The 13,174-nt window shown below is 37.3% G+C and overlaps 1 non-coding gene across 1 annotated transcript; it reads left to right on the top strand.

The window, feature by feature from the left end:
- Positions 1-2,811: 2,811 nt before the first annotated feature.
- On the top strand, positions 2,812-2,918 carry LOC145151604 (small nucleolar RNA R71). Its single transcript, XR_013732169.1, has one exon. It is a non-coding gene; the product is annotated as a small nucleolar RNA R71 (small nucleolar RNA).
- Positions 2,919-13,174: the final 10,256 nt, after the last annotated feature.

Here is a 13,174-nt window from a genome sequence, read left to right as displayed (position 1 = left end):
GGCCAATACAATGCTGATGGTTTACTCCTATATTATTTTCGACCATAAATCGTCTACATTCCAAGGCTAATTCACGAATTCTAGGGCATACATTTCAACTAACTAACAAACCCTAAACCTAAATTCAACTATTAGAGAAGAATTAAACTTAGTACTTAAGAACCATTACCTTAGATTGAAGTATTACGTAAGCAAAAAGGAAAATAGAGTGGTTGTCGGCCAATATCGAACGGAGGGGACCAGCTGCCGCTTTCACTTCGTGAGGAATAAACAAAGTGGTAGGTCAAACTGATTCCTTATCCTTTAATCTGTGGTCCCGAATAATTGACAACTCACGTCGTGAATCCATAATGGTTCACGTCGTGAGTTTTGTCTGGACTCTAAAATTGGGCCATTTAAGCAGGAAGTGAGCTAAGGCATAAAAAATAGTTATCATAAAATATTTATGCCCGTATTCCATCTGAATTCACGTCGTGAATCCGAAATGGTTCACGTCGTGAGTCCTTTCTGATCATGAAATTTATTAATTTCTCCAAATTTAATTGTGTAAGATATTCAATTAGTGTTACCACTTGATTTTAATGACTCCTTATGCAGATAATAATTCGGATGACATGATCGACTTCTTAAGAACTAAAAACATGCTAAAAACTAAAAAGAAAAAGAAAGAAAATGCAAACCAAACTCGGGTTGCCCCCCGAGAAGCGCTTCTTTTTGAGGAGTCTTGAGCTGGACTCCGTGCCTCCTACGTTGAATCATCTGAAGAGTTCACCACCAGGATCTTTTGCTCCTTGAAACGCCTCTTGTAAGCTTGAACAAGTCTTTTATACGCCTTTTTCGAATTTTCCTTTTTAGCCTTGACCTCGTCTCCATCAAGCTTGCGTTTGGTCCCTTTAGTCTCTATCTTGTCTTCATACTTACACTCCATAGTATCCTTTTCTTCCTTTACCACTGGACTTGTTGTTTTTGATGTAACCTCCTCTTCATCACTCGTCATCTCATCATCTTCCTTGCTCACCCAAGAAGTTGGATTCGTGTAGGCAATAACTTCAACTAAAAATGGAACAGATGCTCTCGGTTTTGTTCTTTTAACTAGTTGAATTGTTTTGATTTCTTCTTCCATGAGCTTCTCTAATTCTTCAAGTTCATTTTCTTCATCAATGTTGAAAACCTCTTCTCGAGCATGATTCCCTTGGAAACCATCTTCTATTCCAAAAATTTCCTTCTCATCCCCAACTCTCAAGGTGAGCTTGGATTCGCGTATATCAACCAGAGCTCCAGCAGTGTTAAGAAACAGTCGACCAAGAATAATTGGTACATTGGGATCTTCTTTCATATCCAAAACCACAAAGTCTATTGGAAAATCGAATTTCCCAATTTTCACGAGAATATCTTCCACAATGCCGCGGGGCTGTGTCATTGAACGGTTTGCCATGTGAATAGTCGTCTTTGTAGCCTTCAACTTCTGAATATTTAATTTTTGATAAAACGAATAAGGCATCAAATTTATGCTAGCCCCAGAATCGGCTAAAGCATAAACCTTCATATTATTCCCAAACTCACATGGGAGAGTGAGTCGTCCAGGATCCCCCATCTTCTTAGGTATTTCTCCCAAAACAGCTTTTGAGCTTTGCTCACTTAGAATCACCTTAGAATTCTCCTTTAATTGCTGACGAGTGTCTAACAAGTCTTGTAAGAACTTAGCATATTCTGGAACTTTTGCAAGTGAATCAATAAAAGGAGTATTAATAGGAATACCCTTCAATTGCTTGATAAACTCCAGATTTTCTCTCTCCAGTGGACTGAGATTAGCTCTAGACGGGAATGACAAAAGTGGTTTATAAGCTGGAACAGATACTGATTTTTTTTTTGTTCCGACCGGGCCCACGATGTGAGCATAGCGGGCTCACAACATGAACTGGGTATTCCAGCAGATTCTTCAATTTCGAGTTTTGGCTTCTTTGGACTTGGATCGGGCTGTTGTGGCTCCACTTCTAACGCTTCTAGGAACTCAGAAATCGCGTCTTCTTCAGTATCTATGGCCATTATGTGAGATTGAGTCTTCTTTTCAGGATTTTTCGGGAACATTTTCTCATTAACCAAAGTGGTAAGTTGACCAAGTTGTACTTCAAGGTTATTGATGGAGGCTTGCTGATTTTATATTAATGCCTGCTGATCTATCATCATTGTGTGGTGATTCTTCATTATAGCTCTTTGTTCTTCCGTTGCAGTGTCAGTAGCATCATGTCTTTTTTCTGAAGCTTCCATAAATTTTATCAACATGGTCTCTAATTCTGATTTCTTCTCAACTAGTGGTTGCTCTCTTTGGTAGAAACCTCGTCCAGTTTGCCTAAATTTCTCTTCTTTTTGCTTCTTGTATTCATTGTAAGGCAGCCATCCTTCTTTGGTTTCCTCCAGTCTTCATCGTACTTGTCCCCACTTGAGTAGCAAACTTGAGCTTTCTTGTTTCCATATTCATCCAAAGTGTAATCTTTCGTCAAATGTGGGCCACTACATCTCTCGCAACCAACTTTAATTACATGAATTGATTGGTCCATTTGGGTCAATCTCTTATCCATAGTGCTAAGCATTGCCATCACAGCAGCCATCTCTTCAGTTTGTGCACCTCCACTGCCTTTTATTCCATCGCGTCCTGGGTTGTGATACTCACGAGAATGCTTTGAAAATTCTTCAATCAGCTCCTTGGCCTGAATTGGGTTCTTCTTCGTTAGTGGTCCTTGTCAATCAAGGAGTTGTCTAGTTATGACATTCACCCCATCATAGAATATCGACATTTCCTGCTGAAGATTTAGGTCATGTTGAGGACAATTCCTTAACAACCCCTTGTAGCGCTCCTATGCCTCGTATAATGACTCCCCAAGATTTTGCTCAAAGTTGGCAATCGCCTTCTTGAGTTTAGAGATTTTGGAGAGTGGACAAAACTGATCTAGAAATCTCTCACGCAATTGGGCCCATGTGGTGATTGTACCAGGTGGGAGTGCCTTCAACCAGTCTTTTGCTGCTCCCTTGAAAGTGACTGGTAGCATCCTTAGCAAAGCTGTCTCCCTTGGGATATTGGGAGTGTTAAAATAATCCGCAATATCGTTCACCTCGTCTAAATGTTTGAAAGCATCCTCGTGATCCTTCCCGTAAAATGGGATATCCTTAAGTGCAGTAAGGATGTGTCCCTTCAACTCGAATGTGGCATTGGCAGGAATCGTAGGATGTACTAAACTCGGCCCCACATCATCTCGAATGCGCTTCTTGTAGTCCCTCATGGCCATCTCATCAATGTTCGCCATTTCGTTCTCCGGCTCGTTCTCGGGTTCACTCACATAAAGTCAAAATTCTTTTTCTGATTTGTACTCGTTCTCGTGTGGAGTAGGAAATTGATCGAAAGCTTCAAACTTGCTCCTTAAGGTTGAACTCGATTCTCCCGTTTTCTTTCCTGACTTCCTTGAAAAGGCTGATTTCAGTTCTTGTAAAGGTGTCTTCTTCGGTGTTTGATCTTCTTTCACGCTCTTTTCCTTCTTTTTGTGAATTGCAGACACGGGATGTTCAAGTGGTGGTACCAAAGGTGTGTTAGAACCTCTGGTCATGAACTCCTGAAATAAAACAAAAATAAAAACGTAAAACTGAACTAAAAAATCTGAAATAAACAAAACTAAGGACTTCAGTTCTCACGTCGTGAATCTATAATGGTTCACGTCGTGAGTCCTGTAATGCAGAAAAATTAAAAACAGAAAAGTAACTTCTTGCAGGTTTTAACCTACAAAAAGGATCGATTAATTTAAAGCAGACAAACTAATAATCAACTAAGCCGTTCCCCGGCAACGGCGCCAAAAACTTGATGTGCACGGAAGTACCCACTAATTTTAATATTTATAACCTAACAAACTTAGACTAACTATGCACTTATAGGCAGTGTACCTAGTCAGATTACAATATAGCTTGGGTAAGTCGGGTGTCGATCACAGGGAACGGTGTTATTAATTAATCTATTTACTACTAAATTAATCTAATTATTAACAAGCTAAAAAAAGGTTTTATCTGATTTTGCAAGATCAGACTAACTTAACTCAAATTCAGTCAATGATAAAAAAACACACTCTTATCCAGTTCGAATCCACTTCGTCTTTATGGCTAGCTAATAATTATGGATTATTAAGTTAGTTGTTATTATATTAGTAATTTAGGTCTAAATTTACCAATAGTTAATTAATTCATGTAAAACTATGTATGGTCACACACAATTAAACATAGATTCAATTATGTTTATGAATATGCTATGTAAGATTTATCATGTAAACACAATTATAGTCATAATCTATGTTCTCTAGCACAGCAAAGTTAATTACTTCAATTACTAACTAAGATTTTGGTTGATCCTAGCTCTAGTAATTCAGTGTTCACTAAATTACTAGGTTATCAAGTTTATGCAGTTAATGGTCACTAAACTACACATAACATGAATTTAAACAACTAAAGCAACAACATAAGCATGCTAGGTAACAATAAATCAACCACCAGCAATTCACCAACTAAATAAATCCATATAAAATTATGCTATTCATAAGTTAGAAGCTTCATCTAGCTAGATAAGAGTAGCTAGATTCAGCTGCTCATAGTAGCAACTAACACATAAACACAACTCAAATAAGAAAACATGTTCATAAGGATCAAACAAATAACTTAATTATGAACTTTTACTCTTTTGGTGTTGAAAACCCTTTTTCCAGAGCCTTACTCCTGCTGTAAATCGTCTCCTGGAACCTCTTCCCTCGGCCAAAAGTCTCCCAAATCGTAATGGGCAAAGGTATTTATAATATCTTTTAAATTTCCCGTTCACGTCGTGAGAATTTAAGACTCATGTCGTGAACTTCGAGATAATCGTGTTCGACAAGGATTCCTTCACCCAGATACTTATCTTCTAAAACTCTCTAGTCACGTCGTGAACCATGAACTGTTCACGTCGTGAGTACGTCTTCTGGGTGTTTTTTCGTTCTTCTTTTCTTCAAGCCCCCCAAAGTTCGAAGTATTGTTACTTCTGGTCCCTTTCTTTGAAAATACTTCTATTTGGCTGCACATAACAATTTATCGTTATAAGTACCATAATTCTGTGCAAATAACCAAAATATTTAATAAAATATAGATCAATATTTCCTAAAACTATATATAAATATGGCAATATCATAGACCATCCCGACAATATTGCATAAGCTGGAAAATCACTACTTATACACATTGAATCCACTCGTAATTGAAAACTTTGTTTTAAAGATATATCATATGTTAATATGCCGTCTACCCATGACTGCTCCAATATGAAACAACCGGTTGCAGAAATAAATCTATTTGATTCTTAGGGTTTGTAGATCCTTGCATAACTACAATCAAAAATATGTAAACCTCTTTAATGCATATAGAAGGTGATAAATTATAAGGGGTTATAACAATAGGCTAAGATGAATATTGTTTTCCAAATGAGCCATGTGGTGCAAACCCATATGTACATAGGCCTAATCTAACATTACCTATTTCGGCTGCAAATGAAGCATGAATTCTGTTAACGTGCTTCCAACCTTCCAAATCAGATGGATGACACATTATACTAACATCATGTCCATGATCTTCAGAGTGCCATCACATGGACGCAGTTGTGGCTTATGAAGCAAACAATATCTTCAACCTTGGAGTAAAAGGAAAGTAATGTATTCTCTTAAAGGGTACGCACGAGAATGTGGACAAATTTTTTGATGGTTTGTACATATCTGCATTGCAAAATTTGCAGCGATAAAGGTCTTTGTCTCCGCTCCAATATATCATACATCAAAACCGACAACAATCAATCACCTCCACAGGCAAACTTAGTGTCTATATTAACTTTTTGCTCTCGTATAAACTCCCTACCATATTATTCTCCTCTGGTAACCCATCATTCATCAATTGACAGATACCATCATAACATTGTTGAGGTATGCAATACTCTGATTTTATATTCAGTAGTCTAGCTACAAAAAAACAGTTGTGTGGCCTTTTTACATCCAGACCACAACTCTTTATCGACAGCCTATAGCATATAAAAAAATTATCTTCTGCGTTTGGTTATATTCATGATCTTCTATAACACCTGTAAGATAGGGTTAGACGATTAAAGAATAGTAGGATAATTATTTGTCATGACAATAAAAAGATATTTTCAATAGAATATTATTAAGGGAAATAATCTAAACAAAATTCATAGTAGTCGTTAAGCCAAAAACGCACATATAGAGAACATCTAAATCTAACTTTGCATGAGGAAGTTATAATATTTCAAAGTTTCAGCGTAGCAGTATACGGTTCAGAAACCGAAACTGAAATTGGTTGTTTGTTAAGAAAAATAATCTAAATAAGAGTTGAAGGTCTCATCAATACCTATACGTCGATATAAAGACATTCGATATCGTATATCGTATGAAAGAGTTATGAATTATTAACGGAATTTAACAATCTAAGCCTATTAAAAGTATAACTTTAAGAATAGAGTCAAAATTTGCCGACGGAGTCTAAGTGAAAGCTGTAGAACTCATCGATAGCTACATGCTGATATAAAGAACGGAAAAAATGGATTTCCTATGAAGAAGTTACAAAATTTTGAATTTCTACGAGATGCACCCTGTGCAAATAGTGCAAAGCGCACATGCTTCTAGAAGGGCCACGTCGCACCATGCAGAATTGAACACGTGTCAGCTTTTGGGAGGGCCGACAATGACAGGTGTGGTGCGCAACTGGTCTTGTGCGTCACACACATCCAAAAATCAAGCTATAAATACCCCCATTTTCTCCTTTCATTTCCCACACCTCCCATTGTTCCCTCTCTCTCTCTCTCTCTCTCTCTCTCTCTCTCTCTCGCTACTTTGTTCGATTCTAGCCCTATTTTTCCCTTAGTTTTAATTATTTGACAAAACCATGAGGTCCGCGAGAGCTTGACATGTAACACCGTAAATTTTCAAACAAATTTTTCATTTTAAAACCACATAATTTCATAACACAATTCACAAAAATCCCATTTATTTAATTTACAAAACGCAACTCTATAATTGTTTGATTAATAATCCAGGATCCTCGAAACATAACTTTTCTCTGATGTGTAAAATCAAGTCAGTGCCTTCCCGCGATCCTGATAAGAACCTGAAACACATATCAAGTACCACGGTAAGCACAAAGCTTAGTGAGCTCCCCAAAATACCACACATATCACATTAGCCACTCGAGGCTATAACACGAATAAGACCCTCCAGTCAATGTGTCTTAGTGGAGACCCTCCGGTCCCATAACTCGGGTGGACCCTCTAGTCCTATCTCAATAAGCTCATAACAATAATACACAACCTAAATCACAAAGACATAATACAGGATATCATAATACTCAAGATAAGCATACAAGACCCTCCGGTCACACAAAGATACCACTCATGGTAAGTATAGTGAGAAGACTCACCTCATAAGCAAGTAAGCAAATAACCTCGTAATCGGATCTCGAACTAGCCTCCGCCTAACACAAAGGATGAATATCTCTAATTAATACTCATTTCATGACTCTAATAAACCGAAGGCTGTTCTTTCTCTCTCTAACTCTTGAAGTGGATAAAAGACCATTTTACCCCTCCATGGTCTCCATTACCCATGTTCGACCAAAGACTAAAGTCAACAGTCCATGCTTGAGCCGACTCGCCGAGTACACCCGTGTGACTCGTCGAGTCCACTCATTTCCTCAGAAGTCTCATAAAGGTCCAACTCAACTCGTCGAGTTGACCCCTAACTCGCTGAGTTATCGCATGATCAAGCTCATTGGGACAAACCCTAACCGACTTGTCGAGTCGGCTCATCGACTCGGCGAGTCCATTCAAACTCATTCCTCATTCAGATGATTTTAGGGCAGAAAACCTTTCCAAACTCTATATCCAGCATCCCAAGGCTCTATTATCACGTAAAGCCACAAGCTTTACGTGCAGGCATGGCACTTAGGGTTTGAAAGGCCAAGAACATGCTCTATTAAGGGTTTTTCACTTAAAAGCTCTATTATGGCTGAATAAAGCAATGACCTTTGGACTCTAGGGACCTCACAAGGTCCAGATCTAAAGTCCAAATCTCTATATGCACTCAATACACTCAAAGTCCCAATATTAGATGGAAAAAAAGCCCTAAACTCCATAACCATGAGATCTACCCAATAAAATGAGAAAGTTGTGTACTTCTTACCTCTCACAGAAACTCTTGGATGAAATAGAAATGAATCTAACAGCCTCTTCTCGTCCCTTGGCTTGAAATCCTTCCCTTCTCTTCAAAAGATGCACCAAAGCACTCAATATTAGCTCAAACACTCTTTCTTAGCTCAATGACCGATTAGGGTTTCTCTCAGTCAAGTTGGGTAGCTGGTGAGCTGCAAATGAGGCTATAAGTTTCCTTAAATAGGCCCCAAACCCGGGGATTTAGGTTTTCATCACACATCGTCTACTCGACGAGTCGACTCTCTGGCTCGTTGAGTAGGTTACTAGTCCCACGTGGCCAAACACGACTCTACTCGACAAGTTGAGGCACCAACTCGTCGAGTCACCCAAGAAAAATCAAAAAAATAACATATAAAAATGTTATACCTCAGAGTCACGATGTTACAATTCTCCCCCAATTACTTTGATTTCGCCCTCGAAATCTCTCCTTAGCAACACATAGATCAAAACCCCGTAACCCGAGAAGCACCACCGAAAGGATTTCATACCATACAACAATCTTCCTCCCAAGACACCTAAACCCAACAGGAACTCCCAATTTCGAAAAAGGACAGACCCTTCTGCCACTGCGGTACTCGATTTGTCTCTCCAAAACTTGAAAACTCTAGTGGTCTGTCTCCCTGTCAGACCATCCTCGCAAAATATCATCATGTTAATCGCTCATCGAATAACATACTCTAATAACACTCTACCGATTCTGATTCTCTAATCGATCTCGATCGAAACCCAAAAGGAACGGAAATGTCACATGCCACTAAGGACCCACCGCCTGAACAGCTATCAGAACTCTTCTGAAGCAATGATCCTCAAAACTCTGTCCTCAGACACAAGAAAGCAGTCAAGCCAGCTCGGAACGATCCTCTGACACCCTTAATCATATGATGGATTTTGAGCAAAACATCATTCCTATGGTGTACATGCAAACCCTAATAGCTTTTGGATCTAGTTTGTCTAATGAACATGCAATTGAGTAACCAAAGCTATAAACCCTAGATCTAGCATACAATTAATCATATTAACATGTGAAAGGGTTTTAGATCTTACCTTGATTGTTATATAGCAATAACAATCTCAAATCCTCTTTGTAATGGCTTTGGAAAGCTTAGAGTCACAAGTGTCACTCCTCTAATGGTTCACAAACACCAAGAGCAAGAGGATGAAGAATAAGGAGATAGGAGGCTGCCCAAAACGTCCAGAAACCCTAGTGGAACTTTTTTTTTACGTTTTTGGGGCTTAAGGGTACTATATATACATGTAGGCTATTAGGGTTTTCAACTAGGAAACTCTAATCTGACTCCTTAAGCCCTAAGCAGCCCATGGACCCTTTTAGAATATCCCTTGGACGATTTCTAATGGGTTTCCCCATAGAATTCGTCCAACCTATTATTCCAAAATGATCCATAGCCCAAATACAATTATCTTATAATTACAGTTCAAGTCCCTTAAGTTTAATTAATCTCTTTTAGCCATAAAATTAATTATCAATTAATTCTTGACTAATATTAATTAAACAATATGATTTCTCCTTTAATATATTATTCTCATAATATATTAATAAATCATAATTAATCCTTTCTCTTCATAATTCATCCTATCAAGTTGCTTAGGTGAAGGCAACCCAAAAGGACCATGCACCATCGGGTCAAGTACATACCAAAATAGTTATGGACTTAGACACTAATCCAACAGTCTCCCACTTGGATAAGTCTAATAACTATTCTGCGTACGACTTTAGATCCTGATCTACAATCGTAGCTTTCAAAAACCGCTGTCAACTCTGATCCTATCAGAAGCGTGTCCTTTAGATAAGGGATCATATATTCCTCCATTCTAGATATCATATAGATGTGAGACATGGATTGAAATCATTCTCTCAGTCTATGTGTTATTTCCCGATTTCTGATTTACGACGACTGACTAATTGAACAAATCAAATTAGCCCTGGCCCGGCCGAGCACTTTCCTTTGTCGTCACTAAATCATCAAGGGGCCCACAGATATCGCTTTTATCCCACATTGGGTAAAAGGAACGGATAAACTTCGACTCAATGCTCGCTTGTACTCACTCACCGAATCACACACAACAATACGTTTTATAACACCAAGTTACTGGTGCGTTTACATATTATCAATGTGCAACCGACTCGCAAGATACAACTCACACATCTCGGTTTCAAGAACATAAGATATTATCGTCTCACCAATCACTCATGATAAAATCCATGAAGCGATCCAAGTGAGCGTGGGTTTAATCCAATGCTCAAATCATATTAGTAAGCACTCATGAACGTTGTAGCAACCTTTTGCTATGTCTAATGCACTTTAGACAATCTATACACCAATTCATGACAATCTTCTTTCATACCTACTCCCAAAATATGAGCGATTGTGGAACGTTCAAATAATTCGATTATTCTCAATAACTCAATTATTTAGGAAGTCAAAACATGCAAATTGAAACACAAGAATAATACTAATCTTTTATGGCCCCAAACTTTGAGTATAAATAAAACACTTTTATTTAGTCACCATATTGATTACTCATTATTTGTTGTTTCGGTTAATCAACTTCTTACTTGAATTATAACGACAATTGTCCCATGTTCTTAGCATGCACACTATGTTTACTTATGGTCCTTACTCTGTAAAATAGTATAATTGAATAACATTTTCAATCACACTCATTTTACAATTTCCAATCCTTACCACAAGTGTAAGAATACCAAATTCTTGCGACTTATAGAATATGTTAGATTCTAACACTTTATGCAACAGTCCTTTCGTAATGTCATGGCACAAAAGTCACCAAGACTCGGCCAATGAAATCACAAAATGCTCTATTTACAAGACAATTCCATAGACATGAAGTCTCACATTCAAAGTATATTCCTTTGAACATCCTTCTTGCATAAAATTTTTTCTAATCTACACATAAACTCTTAACGTCCAACTCCCAATAAGGAAACATTTCCATATCTGCCATATGACAACTTATTATTAATAGAATCATATCTAATAATAATAATGTCAATATGGTCCTTCCATTTCTATACTTCCAACTGTTCACAAGCGACCAATTCTTGGCGAACTTTTTAGATTATCCTTGACAGTTGTTTAACTAATTCAGAAAAATCCGATGCTAGTCCTCTTTTCCTCTTAATGCCCTAGGCATTCGGAAAATTTTAGAATGGTCGAATATTACAATGACATGATACTTTACCAGTCTTTTGCTATAATATTTCTATTTGCCATGTTCTCACGATTCGAACTATGAAAAGGGATGTCGTAATCATAATCGAATGTGAGAACGGAACAAATATTTCCATATATAGAATTCTCTTACATTGAATCCTTTTAACATAACATCCATATATCCTTTTGACTAAATTTGAGTAAAATTTCTCGATCTAAACCTTTAGATTTGAAACGAAGTATAACATCCTCTCCCTTAATTATAGCAAAACAACTTTTCAACCTATGCAACTTTGCAAAGTGAAACTTTTGTTTTCTATAATTAATATTGCAATCTTGCAATAATAATCATCCTCCCACTAACATGATGATTATATCCATACTAGCATAACATTTATGCTCCCACTAGCTTTGACACGTATTCAGAAACTAGCTAAAATTCTAGAAAACAATACTTATTGACTTCCAAAGTTCATTGTTTCTAATACGATATGCTTTGATAAGATTTTATCTAAGCATCTCAAACTCATACACCCTTCTTTAGACAGCTCACATGTGTGTCCAAACAATTCCAGAACTTATAGCAATAAGTCTCGATTGTTCAAACTAATTGCCAACTCTCACAATTCGAACTATGAAAAGGGATGCCGTAATCATAATCGAATTTGAGAATGCAATTTACATAATCGCTATCTCCTTAAAATCTCTCTTAGCGAAAGCGTTTCCTCACAATCATTTTCATGAAGGAGAGAAACCTTATGACACTTAGATTTTATGGTGCATGTGTTCCTATCCATGCAAATTTGTCATAATCATAATCGTAAGATAATGTTTGTGACAAATTCAACCTCTAATGGAAGGAACTTGTTCATTCTTAATTTCTTGCCATCAAGGGTCCCACCATTGCTTCCAAGTTATTTAGCAGTTCACCTATGCCAGTCAATGTACTTTCATTGATCAAGGTGTTTGCCCTTATGCATTCAATTTAGAACTCATAGAACTCATATGCATAATCACTCAACTGGATTGGCACAAAAATCAAACTTTGTCAACACGATAGGTTACAATCCTCAAGTCGTGTGCTAGTGTTTAATAGTTTTACTTCCTGATATGTTATTGAAATTTTCAAGATCTTTTGACTCCCACTGACCTCTTGACATATAAGATTCTCTTGTCAAGAAACATTTCTTGACAAACAAATACTCAAGAGTTAGTGTGTGTCTTTATCAAGACAAACCGACTCACAATTTGGTCAATGTAAGTGTAAGAACATTTCTATTTAAGATTATCACACTCAATTCACAATCTTGGAGTATGACTCTAAGACTTGATATTGGAACGAAGTACGACACATCTTATCGACTTAACCATTTCTACAATTCACCATTCCTCTTCTTAGCCAAACTAGTGAACTTAGGTATCCTTTGAGGATGAATTGTAATATGGTTCCTACAAGACGATCATAAAACACGATACAAAAGTACTCTCCCTTCTTCTTAGATAGGAGAACCCTTTATCTTTTCTGCCTTCATCGATTCTTCTTATTCGTTATGCTATTCATTGAACTTATCAATAATTCAGAATTACACTTAATCTTGTAAGCATAATCATGTTTACTAGACTTTTATTAAATCATGACGAATAAAATTATCGTTCTTGTGGTGGATTTGACCAGTGCACAACATTGTGTACCAGATTTCCTAGTCCTTTA

Source organism: Lactuca virosa, chromosome 1, assembly GCF_052849685.1.
Source record: "Lactuca virosa cultivar CGN04683 chromosome 1, Lactuca_virosa_CGN04683_v6, whole genome shotgun sequence".
Taxonomy (NCBI): domain Eukaryota; kingdom Viridiplantae; phylum Streptophyta; class Magnoliopsida; order Asterales; family Asteraceae; genus Lactuca; species Lactuca virosa.
Note: the sequence above shows the minus strand (reverse complement) of the source record. Positions and strands in the feature narration are given on the sequence as shown.